This window comes from Maylandia zebra, linkage group LG2 (assembly GCF_041146795.1).
Source record: "Maylandia zebra isolate NMK-2024a linkage group LG2, Mzebra_GT3a, whole genome shotgun sequence".
Taxonomy (NCBI): domain Eukaryota; kingdom Metazoa; phylum Chordata; class Actinopteri; order Cichliformes; family Cichlidae; genus Maylandia; species Maylandia zebra.
The window spans coordinates 39,826,109-39,841,696 of record NC_135168.1 but is presented as its reverse complement, the minus strand read 5'-3'; the positions used below and the strand labels follow the sequence as shown (position 1 = coordinate 39,841,696).

The 15,588-nt window shown below is 39.5% G+C and overlaps 1 long non-coding RNA gene across 2 annotated transcripts; it reads left to right on the top strand.

Moving 5' to 3' along the window:
* The first annotated feature begins 7,250 nt into the window (after positions 1–7,250).
* LOC101484203 (uncharacterized) lies at positions 7,251–11,688 on the top strand. Of its 2 annotated transcripts, none has more exons than XR_013094519.1 (5): positions 7,251–7,337; positions 8,127–8,272; positions 8,361–8,732; positions 10,531–10,666; positions 10,765–11,688. It is a non-coding gene; the product is annotated as an uncharacterized LOC101484203 (long non-coding RNA). The 2 variants fall into 2 exon arrangements; XR_013094520.1 differs by having other exon boundaries at positions 7,268–7,337; positions 8,181–8,272.
* Positions 11,689–15,588: the final 3,900 nt, after the last annotated feature.

The following is a 15,588-nucleotide window of genomic DNA, read 5'->3' as shown; positions in this document are numbered from 1 at the left end:
CCTGTTGTAGTGGCTATACTGTCAGGTCGTGGCAACCTGTCAAAAAGTATTCTGAATTAAGTAAGAACGGTTCCATGTAAACCCATGTCGGAGGTGGATCAGATGAGAAATAGTATATCATCATGCGCAATTGTGCAGCCCAATAGTCCAACTGAAAGTTAGGACCCTTAAGCCCACCCCTGTCAAATGGCAGATATAATAGAATTAACCGAAGCCGATGGTGATGATTTTGCCAAATAAAATTGGTAATAATTTTCTTTAAATTAAGAAAAAGACCTACAGGTACTGGTAGAGGGATATTCTGAAATAAGAAGAGGATTTTAGGGAGTACGCTCATCTTCACAATAATATGATATGGGTCGATTTGCCTACCTATCTACAACCTCTGGCGAAGCGGATGGCACAACACAGAAGAGCACAGAAGAGGTCAAGGCCCAGCCAAAAGTGAGTTTCAACAATGAGATGGGATTCATGATAAAAAATGAAAAATGTCAATGTGATGACATCCAAAGAGGGAGCTCGCAGTTCCCAGTTTTCATGCTGATGTTAAAGTCAGAGGAGGTTTAGAGATGTGGAGTCAGTGAGTCAGGAGAGTGTTTGTGACTATTACGCACAAGCACAACTCAGCACTCAGACACCCCACCGTGTAACTTTGTGTGGTGTACAACTGAATTTCAGACCGCTCTTTAGCACCACATAGTGATTGACAAGTATTTGTAAAGGCAGACGTCATGGTTAGCTGCTTGATTTTATACACCTCTCACTGAAAACACAATTGTAGCACAGTTCTGGTGTGCCAGAGAAGACATGCAGAATGGTTTCATCTCCAAAAAGCAGGTCTCACCAATTTTTGAATTCAGATCACTGGATTCTAGGTCCACAGTGCTAACCATTACACCATGGAAGCACTACTGAACAAAAAAGGTATGACTACCAGATTGTTGCACTGTGACAGCACCATACCAGATGGAAACCAGAAAAAAAAAGTGGGATAAAATAAGACAGATTATAGTTACTAAATGACTACAAATCACTTCAAATTTGAAAAAGGAAAGAAAATTAAAAGCAAAAAACAGAAATACATAAGAGAACAAAAGAAAAGAAAGACTAGCTCATAAGAGGGAAAAATTGATTGAAATGATCAAAAACCTCACCTTATGATAGTTCTTGTTTTAAATACAATATTTGAGTGAGCTGACTGGAATTTTCTCGATACTGTTAGATAATAATCATATATTGTTATATTTGTGTCTTTAAAAAAGATAATTCCTCAGTGGACAGTTAACTCCTGATAAACCTTTTTACAAGACAGTCATTCAAATCTGTGGTTATAACTTATAACACTTTAGTGTACTACTTAAACACTAAAGTGGGCCTCACATGAGATGTCAGTGCCAGCAGTGGCACTGCCATCTTACATTATTTTCACCCTCTTCGTTGTAAATGTTAAATTCACCTTGAAGAGGTGATTGATCAGAAAAAAAAACGTACACTACTTTAAAATGATGGTTCCCTCTAAAAGGATAAAGTCAAGCACCCATACCCCCACTTTAGGCATCAAAAGTTACATTTTTCCTTTAACACTGAAGACTCACAGATTTTACCAGGTCTTTACACACACACACACACACACACACACACACACACACACACACACACACACACACACACACACACACATCTTTCAAGGCCAATTCTACACAGGTTGTCAGCTAGGCCCGAGTTAGGTCTGTATCTTAAAAATTATTTTAGTTGTTTATATTTTAGTTCTTATCTTATCAAACTCAGACATTAATAAAAAACATTACCATAGACATTTTCACTACTCAAACTTCACTACTACAGAGCAGTACATTTAGGTCAGGGGAACAATATCCCCAAATGATCACCTTCTGTCACCAGTTTTAGCTCACCTTTTTATATAAATAAATACATATTATTATATTATAATATATTATACATATATTTGTTTATGGGCAACATGGTGGTTATCACTGTTGCCTCACAACAAGAAGGTCCTGTGTTTAATTCCACCATCAGGCTGAGATCTTTCTGAGTGGAGTTCAAAAAGAATTTCTGTTACTACTGAGGCCCACCTGCTTTACCTTTGTGGCCCACCAGGCCCCCCCCACACCACTCTTTGGGAATCACTGTGGTAGATGTTTACTATTTACACTTAGCTATCATATGACTATTTAGTATTATTTTCTCCTTTTGGCTGCTCTCTTTAGTCACAAAAGATCATCTTCCTCCATCTCACCCCATCCCTGTAACATCTGTCACACGATCCCTGTGTATATCGTCCTCCTCTACAAACATGAACCTACTCTGAGGTCTTCCTCTTTTTCTCCTGCTTGGTAGCTCCTTATCTTTGTCCATTGTATCCACTAGCCCTATTCTGGACATGTCCAAACGATCTCAGTCTCTTTAACTTTGTCTCCAAACTGGACAGTCTAAGGTGTCCAAATGAGAGACTCATTTCTAATCCTGTCCATTCTGGTCACTGCCAATGGAAATCTTAACATATTAAACTCTGTCACCTCCAACTCTGCGTCTTTTATTTTTGTTATTGCCAGTCTCCAAATCATACATCATAGTAGGTCTCACTACAACCTTATAAACCTTCCTTTTTGCTGCTATTTACAAATAACCCCACACAGTCATGTCCACCCACTCCACTTGGCCTGCATGCTTTGCCTGTTTGCTTTGGATGATTGACCTGAGACATTTAAACTACTTCACCTTCATTACCTGTACTTGTTGCAGTGTCACTGTTACCCATTTACACACATTTAGTCTGTCTTGCTTCTACTGACTTTTCATTCCTCTTCTCTTTAGAGAAAACCTCCACTTTTCCAGGCTGACTGTTCCCTACTCTCTAAACAGATCAAAATGTCATCTGCGAACAACATAAATCCACAGAGACTCCTGCCTGACCTCATCTATCAACCTGTGTATCACCTTCACAAATAGGTGGCTCCCATCTGATCCCTGATGCAATCCCACCCCTACCTTGAACCCATCTATCTCATCACCTGCACACCTGCACACCACGCTCTTGCTTTCTTTATCCATCGCATCACCCTCTCATAATCACATATTTGTATGCCACTTTTGACTTCCTCCTGCAATACCGCAGTTCTTTTCTTAGCACCCTATTGTTGTGATATTTTGATACCATGGTAGCATTTACAGGATATTGTTTTATAGTGATATTATACAGGAAAACTGTTACTCAATAAGGCCCATTTACTAGTTGTTTTTCTCTTTCTCTGTGACCCAAGAATTAATGTGTAAGAATCACAGGCTGGTACCTCAAGGTCGAAAACACCACAGAGATCGCTTCCTTACTCCCATCCTCCCTTCTTTATCTCTTAGAAAAAGGCTTGTTAAAGGCCAGGTGGTTTGTTTCAGAATCCACTAATGAAAGAACTCTGTATTCTATGTCTAGGAGTGTATTTCGCTGGGATAATCATAAATTGTAGCTGAACTGATAAACTATACAAAGGATACTTCTTTGCTCAGAGGGCAGGAAGACGCTTCCTTATTTGGTCTGTACCAGTTTGAACTGAGAATCTGCTGAGACACGAACCTTTTTCCTCTATATAAACTGTTGTATGACAAATAAACTTTGAGTTGGTTTGGGAAGGCAACCTGAAGCAGTCTGTGTTTCCTTGTTCTCCCAAGCTACTCCCGACGTCGTAACTAACCTGCTGAACGGCATACCTGAGTGTTACTTTGAATAATTTTGAATCTTATAGGGTAAAGACAAAACTCTGCTTATGGGTGCCCACGCCTCGGAGGTAAACCCGATCCACGGATGACCCGGAACGGAGATTTCTTTCACCTATCATATGCTTTCTCTAGATATTCAAATAAACAGTGGAACTCCTTCTGACCTTCTTTATACCGCTTCAACACTCTCAAAGCAAACATCTATAGTGCTCTTTCTTTGCATGAAGTCATAATGCTGTTCACTGATTTTCACCTCTCCTCTTAACCTAGCTTCAACAACTCTTTCTCATATCTTCATGGTATGGCTCATGAACTTTATTTGGAAAATAGAATACAACAGAACAGAATAGAATAGCTCTTGGTTAACTCCTGCAAATTGTATATTTACATTTTATGCTGAATATATGTTGAACCGGAGTACGGAGTCAGAGGGAATACCGAGAGTGTAGCCTGATGTGTTTCACCGAATCATGGCTGCACCAGGACATTCCCGATGAGAATGCTTCCGTGGAAGGCTTCCACACTGTTCGGGCGGACAGGGACAGCATCGCTAGCGGTAAGCGTAAAGGAGGTGGGCTTGCTGTTTTAGTTAACAACCGGTGGTGTAACCCTGCCAACATAACAATCAAAGAAAGGATTTGTTGCCCGGACACTGAACTGTGTGCTGTTGGACTCAGGCCGTATTATTTACCCAGGGAATTCTCTCACGTCATCTTGGTGGCTGTTTATGTTCCCCCCTCTGCTAACCCCACAGCTGCATGTGACACTATCCACTCTGCCATAGCTCGGCTACAGACTCAGCACCCGAGTGCCTTTATTGTGATCTCGGGTGACTTCAACCATGTATCACTGGACAATACACTACCAACATTCAAACAATATGTGGACTGTCCCACCAGGGGAGAGAAAACTTTAGACTTACTGTATGCTAACGTCAAGGATGCATACAGCTCCTCCTCCCTCCCCCCACTTGGTAGGTCAGATCATAACCTGATTCACCTCACCCCCCGCTATGTGCCAATTGTGAGGAGGGAACCTGTGACCACCAGGACTGTTAGGAGGTGGTCAGAGGAGGCAATAGCGGAACTACAGGGCTGTTTTGAGGTGACCGACTGGGAAACACTCTGTGAGCCTCACGCCGAGGACATCAATGGGCTTACTGAGTGTATCACAGACTACATAACTTTCTGCACCGACTCCATTGTTCCAGCTCAGACTGTTCATTGTTACCCAAATAACAAGCCGTGGGTGACTAAGGACATCAAAGCCCTCCTCAACAACAAGAAGAGGACTTTCAGAGGGGGCAACAAAGAGGAGGTGAGGAAGGTCCAGGTGTTACTAAAGGACAAGATCAGAGAGGCTAAGGACAATTACAGGAGGAAGCTGGAGTGGAAACTCCAGCAGAACAGCATGAGAGAGGTGTGGAGGGGCATGAAGACCATCACTGGATTCAGGCCAACCAACAGCAGGGGAGCTGAGGGAGGTGAGAATAGAGCCGACGAGTTGAATCTGTTTTTCAATAGATTCGACACCACAGTGTCTGCTCCCACCCCCACAACCTCACCTGCAGTCAGCCTGGAATCCAGAGCCACACCACTGTGCCAGCCTCTCTCTTCACATGTTGCCTCCTGTGAGATTCCTGACACCCCTCCCCCACCCATCACCTTCACTCAATACCAGGTTGAGATGCAAATGAGGAGACTTCACTCAGGCAAGTCTGCTGGACCAGACGGAGTGAGTCCCCTTGTCCTCAAGGCCTGTGCCCCCCAGCTGTGTGGAGTCTTTCATAAACTGTTTATGCTGAGTCTGAGTCTGCAGAGGGTCCCGGTGATGTGGAAGACATCATGCCTCGTCCCTGTACCAAAGACGCCCCGTCCCAGTGGCCCCCAGGATTACAGGCCCGTGGCACTGACCTCCCACATCATGAAGACCCTGGAAAGGCTCATCCTGGACCAGCTGCGACCCATAGTAAGACCACATCTGGATCCCCTTCAGTTCGCTTATCAGCCTCGTCTCGGAACAGAGGACGCCATCATCTACCTGCTCAATCGTGTCTACACCCATCTGGACCAGCCGGCGAGCACTGTGAGGGTCATGTTTTTTGACTTTTCCAGTGCTTTCAACACCATCAGGCCGACCCTCCTGGGTGATAAGTTAGCAGCGATGCAGGTGGATGCTTCTCTGGTGTCCTGGATTGTTGATTACCTGACAGGAAGACCACAATATGTACGTCTCCCACAGTGTGTGTCTGACAAGGTGATTAGCAACACAGGGGCACCACAGGGGACTGTCCTCTCCCCCTTCCTCTTCACCCTCTACACCACAGACTTCAGCCACTGCACAGAGACCTGCCATCTTCAGAAGTTTTCTGATGACTCTGCGGTGGTTGGATGCATCAGCAGGGATGATGAGACAGAGTACCGGGCTGTGGTCGACTCCTTTGTCACGTGGTGTGAGCAGAATCATCTGCAGCTCAACGTGGCAAAGACCAAGGAACTGATCGTGGACTTCAGGAAGACCAGGAAACACTTGACCCCTGTTTCAATCCAGGGGGTCAGTGTTGACATTGTGGAGGACTATAAATACCTTGGAGTACACATTGACAATAAACTGGACTGGGCTAAAAACACCACAGCACTTTACAGGAAGGGCCAGAGTCGTCTCTATTTTTTGAGGCGACTGAGGTCCTTCAACATCTGCCAGAAAATGCTGAGGATTTTCTATGAGTCTGTGGTGGCCAGTGCGATCCTCTATGCTGTTGCATGCTGGGGGAGCAGGCTGAGGGTCGCAGATGCCAACAGACTTAATAAACTGATCCGTAAGGCCAGCAATGTTGTGGGGATGGAGCTGGACTCCCTCAAGGTGGTGTCGGAGAGGCGGATGCTGTCCAAGATAAAGACAATGTTGGATAACACCTCCCACCCACTCCATGACATGTTGGTCAGTCACAGGAGCTCGTTCAGTGAGAGACTGAGATTACCGAAAAGCACCACTGAACGACACAGGAAATCATTCCTGCCTGTGGCCATCTCCCTGTACAACGCATCCACTTAACACACTGTTTGCTGCTACAGCTACACATGTTTCTTTTCCAAATATTTATTTATAAGTGACTTATGTATGTATGTATGTATATATATGTATATATTGTACTATTCTTAGTTAGTGTATTGTCTGTCTTGTCTTAATGTTGGTTTAAAGTGGAGCACTGTAACAAAAAATAATTTCCCCCAGGGATCAATAAAGTATTCTGATTCTGATTCTGATTCTGAACTGGTTATTTTGTGGCATTGCACTGTGGCAGAGTAAAAACTTATGAGATGCCCAACTAATGCCAACATGTACATTCTGATGGACGTGTGCGCATGGATGTAGTTGTCACTTCTATTTTTAGGGCAGAATAAGAAGATGTATACAAAATAAAAGTCAAAGTAGACTCACTGACTATAAAAGCCCTGCACCACACACAGTTCCATCTCTGCTCTGTAAAGCAGGAAGTACCAATGCATGGGTCTTTTTTTTTGGCTGATGAGCTTTTCTCACTTGTAGCTCAGTGCTTACATACTACCTTAGCCTGTGCTGCTCTGTGCATCTATTTAACTGTAAGTAAACTATTTACATTCATCTTTACCTTGATTAAACAATAGTTTACCTGATTCTTCTTATATTCATGTTCATCATCACTCCTCATGCTAAAGGCCTGCTAATTAGCCTGAGGCTAATTAGAAAAGTGAAGATCTGTAATGTTTGCTTCCATCGCATAATCACGTCATGTTCATTTATTTATTGATTATTGTTGTTTATTATTTAGTTGTGTAGCTGAGATTCTCATATTGAATTCAGCCTCCTTTGGTAGACAAAAGGCTTCTTTGTTTGTTGGTCAGCATTGCCTCACCGTTTCATATTGTGCTCATGATTTGCATCCTTTTAGTAAGCTGCTTTTTCATAGGTTGTTTATATTTTATTCTTTCTACGCCAATTTGTTTCCTTCCTTTCAGAAAGCAAACTCTGCAAACTTACAAACATAAAATGATGTCTCTCTTGGACACCCTGTAAAGACTCTTAAGCAATAAAGCTCTCCCCACAGGAACAACTGTTTGTGACTTAACGTGTCACTTCAGATGTTGCATGTTCTTTCTCAAAAGTACATGTGAAGAAAGTATGTGTGCCTGACACACTTTTGAAAGTGTGTTTTGTCTAGATTTCGTTTTGCGTATAAAAGTGAGGGGGAAATTGTTTATTTGCATTTGATGGATATTTCTTGAAATCAGGTCACTACAAAACGCAAACAACTCATCTGAGTCTTTTTGTTGGCAAGCAGAAGTGAAAGTTGATTTCCTAACTTTGAAAATAACTAAATATATCATCTCCCGTTGACTGTTTCCTGTCAGTTAGGACTCAGGTTTGCAGCAGATTTACACCCAGATTTGTACATAATTTTCTAGAAGCTTTGAAAGATTAAAACCACACCGTGGATGAATGATGAGCATGGAACAGTTTTTTTTTATCATTGTGCTACTAGCAGGAGGAACTCAAGGTAAGATTGTCCTCATAAAGAAGCCAAACATTCACATTTGTAGTGTGAATAATTTCACCTCATGTTCTATTAAATGCATCTTCTCCAGCTCTCTTTCCAGTTGATGCGACCACATGTGACCTCAGGACGAGCACATGTCCATGCTCTCCTCTTCTTGAAGGAACTGTGTATATCCAAGTAATGACTGATGCTAGTGGCCGTGAAATGAAGTGTTTGAAGGTGCTTCCCAATGAGACAAAAACTGTGTTCAGTCTGAAGAAAGAAAAAATAATGACAGACAAGGAATTTAACAACAGACTAACGTTTATAATCAAGAACGGGACACTCAAGATCACAAACCTGAAGAAGAATGATTCAGGTCAATACAGCATTGAGATCTTTAATTCAAATGGAGTCCAAGAGAAAAACATTAATTTCACCCTGGATGTTAAAGACAACAGCAAAGTTGAAAGCAAGTTATGTAAGTTACTCTTTATTGCCTAGTTTTTATGTTATTATAAAGTTAATTACAAATGTAAGCATCATGTGGCAGTAGAACTGTTAAACACAGTAAACATCACTTGTGCAACAAATGATAGAAGCTAGAATGGGGGAAAAACATATGGAAAGAAAGATGGAAATGTACAGTGAACAGAATAGAACAGAGTATATGTTGATGCAGTATTTGTCTCTCTATTGGTATTTGTGGTCATTTAGCCACACATGGGCTGCTATTCATTTTTATGATTTAATCATCTTTTATTACCCAGTAACTACCACCTAAACTCTAAAGGCACACTGAAACTTTCCACTTGGTCACTGATTATTATTAGTTGCATTAAATGAGAACATTAAGCTGTGAAGAAGAAATATTTTAGCAGATGCGGTTTTGTGACAGGAAATTTGCCCTTGTTCAGCACAAGTTTTCAGTGTGGCTTTTCTTCAGTGTGTAACACTACCAGCTCTGGTGTGGTATGGTCAGGTTTAGTGAAAGATAAAAAAAAGAATAATATTTATCTATCTACCAATTTCCTTCACAATGTGCTTCACAAAAAGAATGAAAAGAATAAAAGATAAGAACATGTGTGAATCAGAAAGTGTTAACATGCAAAGACTATGGAAGAAACAAAGCTGAAGTTCTTAATACTTGTATGGAGGTCACTTAATGAAGTATTAAATAACATGTAATAATGTTAACTATTAGTTATATAGTAGTGAATCCTCAACCCCATAACAAGCTGACTTGTTTCATACGAGTATTAAGATCTTCCTTGTTGCAAATGCAGTTACATTTGCTTTAACATAAATTACTTCATAACTTGGTTAATAAATGGTAAACTTATAGTTAAATACTTTTAACTATTTTATTTTTTAATAAAATTATAATGTGTAAAAATATGTTAATTTTTTATGAAATTATCTGAATTGTTATTGTAAAGTAATAGTAACTTTAAAACAATGCTAATCAGCTCTGTCTAGAGCATCTATAAATATTATAGATGTTTGTAGAGCTCATGGATAGTGTCATGTGCTGTTTGTGAAGGACCCAAAGCACAGGCATTGGCTGATGTGTGAGTGAGCTTTATTGAAGGAGAATGACATACAACCAATAGCGAGGGTGGTGAGAAACAGAACTAAGAAATGAGGAAACTGCACACAGGAGGGAGACACAGCTGAACCTAATGAATCTGATGAGACAGGGAGGATGCAAACTGAATACACTGACACAGACCTTCACAATAAAACACGGGCCTTACACAGAGGGAACACACCAGCAGGGAATGACAAGACACAGAGCAGAGGGAGCACAGGATAACATGAGGTGCAACGGGGCCAAAACCTAGGACCTACAAATAGAAACTCAAAACATAGACAGCCATAACATGGAAAATAGATACTAAACAACTCCACATACTGGGCCACAGACCCAGGACTCTGACAGGTAGACCGGCAGGGAGGAGGAGGAACCTGGAGGGCAATGCAACACGTTTGAGTGTTTTCCCCCATTGTTCCAGTCTTCTTTCACCACCTCTTTATTTAGTTTAGTCACTAAAGTTACTTGATTAGTTTTAGAAAAAGATTGACGTGAAATACATCAACTCACATCGCTACATCTTAAGAAACAAGGCTTAAGGGTACCCAGTGTGTGGGGGTTGTGCCCAAACATTTATATATTTACAGTTAGTTAACCATAATAATACCAAAGTCTTACCAAAGTTTACGCTTGAATAAATTGTAAGTACTGTACTTATAATTATCACTGTGTTCTCTTCTCTCAGCACACAGTTTTCCTTACCTGAGGCTAGTCTTTGCTGCACTGGGATCTCCTCTGATAGCAGTGTCATGCTGTGTTGTGTATCGGGAACTGAAGCATCTTAAGAAGACTTCTAACAAGGCGGCCCATGATCAAAAGAGGTTAATAAACAATAACATAATTCCAGTGAATACCATCATTTGATGGGTAATTGTAAAAGTCTTTGTTTTGCTATAATTGTTTTTTCTTTCTTTCACAGCCTCAGGTTTGAAACAGAGAATATAAACCTTAAGTGTGAGTCTGAGCTTTAGTGAACAGACCTCTCTCATAATCAGCACTGGACACTGAACTGAGGATCAATGAAATAAAAATAAAAAGGAAATTCAAAAACAACAATCAGGAGTATGTCTGTGTAGGTTCTCAGTCATCCAGGTCATGGTAATCTAAGGAGCTTGGCTTGAAAGCAACTGGACTTCGCTGAGTTTCTTGAAGACGCTTCACCTCTCATCCGACAAACCTCTTCAGTTCTGAAACCAAATGGTGGAGTGTTTCACTTAAGAAGGTCTTTGACCCACTAATAATCATGTCCGTCATCATATGACCCAAGGTGTAAGTCATTACCATTACAACACCAAGTGTCTGCCACCTACAACCCAGTTTTTAGATCCTTTCCCAGGTTCCTCAATCCCTGCTTTGTCAAGTGATGGGTCACATAATAGTTTTAGGTAAGGGCTTAGGGTGGTTTCACTCAAAACCTCTGGTGGTAAGGACTCATGCTTTGTTTTTTTAAACACCTTGGCTCATGCAATGAAGCACACGATCAATCGTGGGTCAATGACGCTCATAAGGGACAACTCCTACCAGGGTTTAAACACCTGGGACTCTCCACCATTTGTTTTTAGAAGTGAAGATGCCTCTTGGACCAGAGATGAAACATTTTCATGAAACTTAAAGAAGTCCAGTTGCTTTCTTTTCCAAGCTGCTTAAACATCAGGAGGTGACTGTGGAAGTTTCATATTGTATGTGTTTAATGTTGAAAAAGACTTGAAAACAATACAAATTTTATGCTTGTAGCTATGTGATCATATTTTACAGGCCACATAAGAATATAGAGTCATGTATATTATGTTGATTCAAAGTTCCTTAAAAGCAATAAAAACACTGTAAATGAATGGGAAAAGTATTTTTCAGTGAGTAAGTAGGCATTTTTTAAAAAAATATTTCACTCTAGTTAGAAATATATTAAAAGATATATCAAACCTTGTGTTTAGTGCCTCATTTAATTCATATATTACTTTGTATGAATAAAAAAAGTTTGAAAATTGTGTTTTAATTATAACTAATAGGATGGCATATTTATCAGTGTGGATTTGACATTAGGAAAACTGACAGGAAAAAATGAAGAGAAATAAAAGTACAATAGCTGGGCTCTTTGTGGGCCTGCAGTTTGTATGTTGACCATTGTCTGCGTTTCACTTCCTACATATGGTAGTGGTGTAAAATGAACATATCTCCTTGTATGGTGAGATCTCAGGGTGAAACTGAGGCTCTGTGTTGCTAAAATATTCACAAACTTCTACATTGTTTCACACGTCTATTTTCTCATGCAACTGAAGAATAATGTAACTGTTTTAATAAAGTTGACTGTAAATAATAATAATAATAATTTCATTAAGAAGAAGTGTTAATGTAACTTTATTGTTATATGTTAGTTGCTTTTTAAGGTAAAATGTAGTTCAGATCCAATTCCTACTTAGTCACATAACTCAGCTTACTGTGTAAAACAAAAGGACCTTCAGAAATACTTTCTTACTTAGGATGAGTATGACTGAATTTGTGGAAATACTATAAGCCAAAAACAGAAATATGTATTTTTGCACTTAAAAATAGATCAAACAGAATTATACTTATTTGCACTTATCAGACACATGCAGCGCTACTGTAAGCAATAAATAGAAAAAAATACTGCATGCAGTAAATATTATTAATTTGAAAGTCATGAATGCAAATAGATTAAAAAAATGTGAATTTAAAAAATATTTTCATAGTTCTGACTTTAGAGGGTAATGATCTATTATGTAACCCTGATACTGCTCAGTCAGTTGTGCTCGTAGATGATCTGCTCCATTTGATACTGTGGACCATCAAATATTTATTTTCCCATTTAAGATGAGATATAAACAGTTGAATTATAGAAAGGGGAGTGCTGTATTAGTACACACTAAGTGATGGGCAAGATAGTGTTAACTTGTTACAGATCTAAAAGTAGTTTAGTGAAAGTGTGAGCAATAAGTAAAAAGTCTGCACAAGCTCTGAGGGGTTCCTTTTATTTCTACCACGTAGATTATGTGAAATATGTGCTGGTGTTCCTTTTCAGCTTTCCACATATACAGAAAGAACTGTCTTAGAGGTTTATCAGAAGCCAATTGTGACTTTTAACTCCTTGATGTACATGCCATTTAATAAAGTATGCTGACTTTGTCAGCGCACACTGAACAAGGAGGAGACATGGAAGTTGTGCTTGGACTGATGGTGATTCTACAGGGAGTGTCTCATGGTAAACTGTTTGGGTTTTTTTTTTAATCTCATTTTAATCATAATAATATGCTATACATCAGCAATACTTAAGCAAAAATGCATAAATTCTCACATTGTTCTCTGGGATGTTAAAGCAGCTCAAATACTTGTTCTTTATTTATTTCATTTCTTTTAATAAATTCATGTAAGTATCTACTGGCTACATCTGCAGTTTGTGTCAATTCACATTTGTTCTTTTTTACATAAACACCCTCCATACAAACTACCTTGAGGTTAAAGAAAATAGCATTTTTGCTCTGTCTAATGTGTCTTCTATAGACTTGACTTCAGTGTTTTAGCCCTAATGGCCAACAGATCTTACAGCATTTGCTTTGGAATCAACTGTGGAGGATCTGTTTGACTGTATTTCTATGGTGATCATATTGCTGGGATAACATGGGAGTACATAATGGTTGTGTGAGCTTCTATTACTCAGTGAGAATTCTAAGAGGCAAATTTCTAAGAAGAAAGTGAAAATTCTTAAGTAAAGTTCAGAATTCTAAGAACCAGGATAGAGTCTGGGATGAAATCCAGAATTCTGATATAAAAGTGTGAATTCTGTTTGTCAACATTCCAAGAATAACATGAGAAGTCCGACACAACAATCAGTATTCTGATGAGATAGTAAGAGCTCGAAGAGCGCTACTGCAACCCCAGCAACACTCCCTGGTTGTATTAACAACAGAATCTGCTTCATTTTTCTATTATTCTCCTCTTCCTTTTCATTCATCCCTCCTTTTTCACGGTTCTCTTCCTTCTCCCTTCTTTTACTGCGCTTGTTTTCCTACGCAGTCACCTACAACACCCTCAATCTTTACACATCTACACGGCACGATCACAAACACGCTTTTTTTGTTATTACAGGAGACTCATAGACCTGACACAGCTACAGATAAACTTCAAAAACTTGAGTTTCCTAATGTGTTCTCAGCCTGCTATAACTCTAGACAAAGGGGAGTAGCATTTTTAATACACAAAAATATTACTCTCATCTGGATTATTTCTTCGTCAGCAGCTCACTGTTGAGTGACATTTGAGACACCGAGATACACCCTATATCTGTCAGTGATCCTGCTAATGTGTGTTTGATTCTAACACTTTCCACCAAGTAAAAACTGGAGATTTAATACATCATTGTTTAAAGTTGAAGATTTTATTAAATACTTAAAAAAAGAGTGGGCTTTATATTTAGACTGTAATGACCAGCCTGGAACATCAGCCTCTGTTCTCTGGGAAGCAGGGAAAGCTCTGATGAGAGGTCAAATTATTTCTTTCTCATCACATAAAAAGAAAATAGAAAACAAACATATTCAGGAATTAGAAAAATCTTAAGAAGATGACTATGTGTCCTCCAAGGAACAGGAAATACTGAATAAAATACATAAACCAAAACTAGAATTAAATGAAATTATTAATAGAAAAAAAATTAAATTCTTAGTACAAAGACTTCACTTGCAAAATTTTGTACATGGTAACAAATCTGGTCAATTTATTGCTAACCAGTTAAAAATAAAGAAAGAAACAACAACTATAGGTGCCATTAAAGACTTATCTGGGAGCACAGTATATGACCCTGAAAGAATAAACAACACTTTTAGGGATTTTTACAAAACTTTATATTCACCAAAAAATGAAACTGATTAGTTTCTTGACAACGTAGCCCTTCTGAAATGACCAGACAGTCAAGTAACAGCAGTGGATTCACCGCTGACATCTGGTGAACTCTGGGAAGCCCTGAGAAGTATACCCAATAATAAGGCTCCAGGTTCAGATGGATTTCCAGCAGAATTCTACAAAGAATTCGGGACAATTCTGGCACCAGTATTCCACAGAATGTTGCAGGAAATCAAGGAAAATAGCAAACTACCACCAAATATGAATTCTGCCAACATTATCTCCAAAAGTTGATTCTGTTCATCTGGACGTAGCGTTTTAGGTGGGAGAAACGTTTCGTCACTCAAGCAGGTTTCCCCAATTTTACCCTACGTCCAGATGAACAGAATCAACATTTGGAGATTTACTTACCTGGATGATTGAGCATGCATCAAGACGTGTCTGCCAACATTAGTCTCCTACTAAAACCAGGCAAAGACCCTGTATTACCCACCAGCTATTGTCCAATATCCCTTATTAATGTTGACCTTAAAATAATCTGCAAAGCTCTCTCAAAAAGATTAGGGAAGATAACTCCCCCAATAATATATCCTGACAAAACTGGTTTCATAAAAGGTATGTACTCATCAAATACACGTAGACTACTTAATTTGATAGACTATTAATGTTTGCGTTTGACAGAGTTAACTGGAAATTTTTATTTGCAACTCTACACAAATTTGGTTTTGGAAACTCTTTCATAAACTGGTTAAAAATATTATACAATTCCCAACAGCATGTGTCAGGACAAATGACCAAACATCCGACAATTTCTGTCTCCAGAGACAGGGATGGCCACACTCCACTTCAGACCACATCAGATGGCTATTGCGATTAAAGGTATAAAATGCAA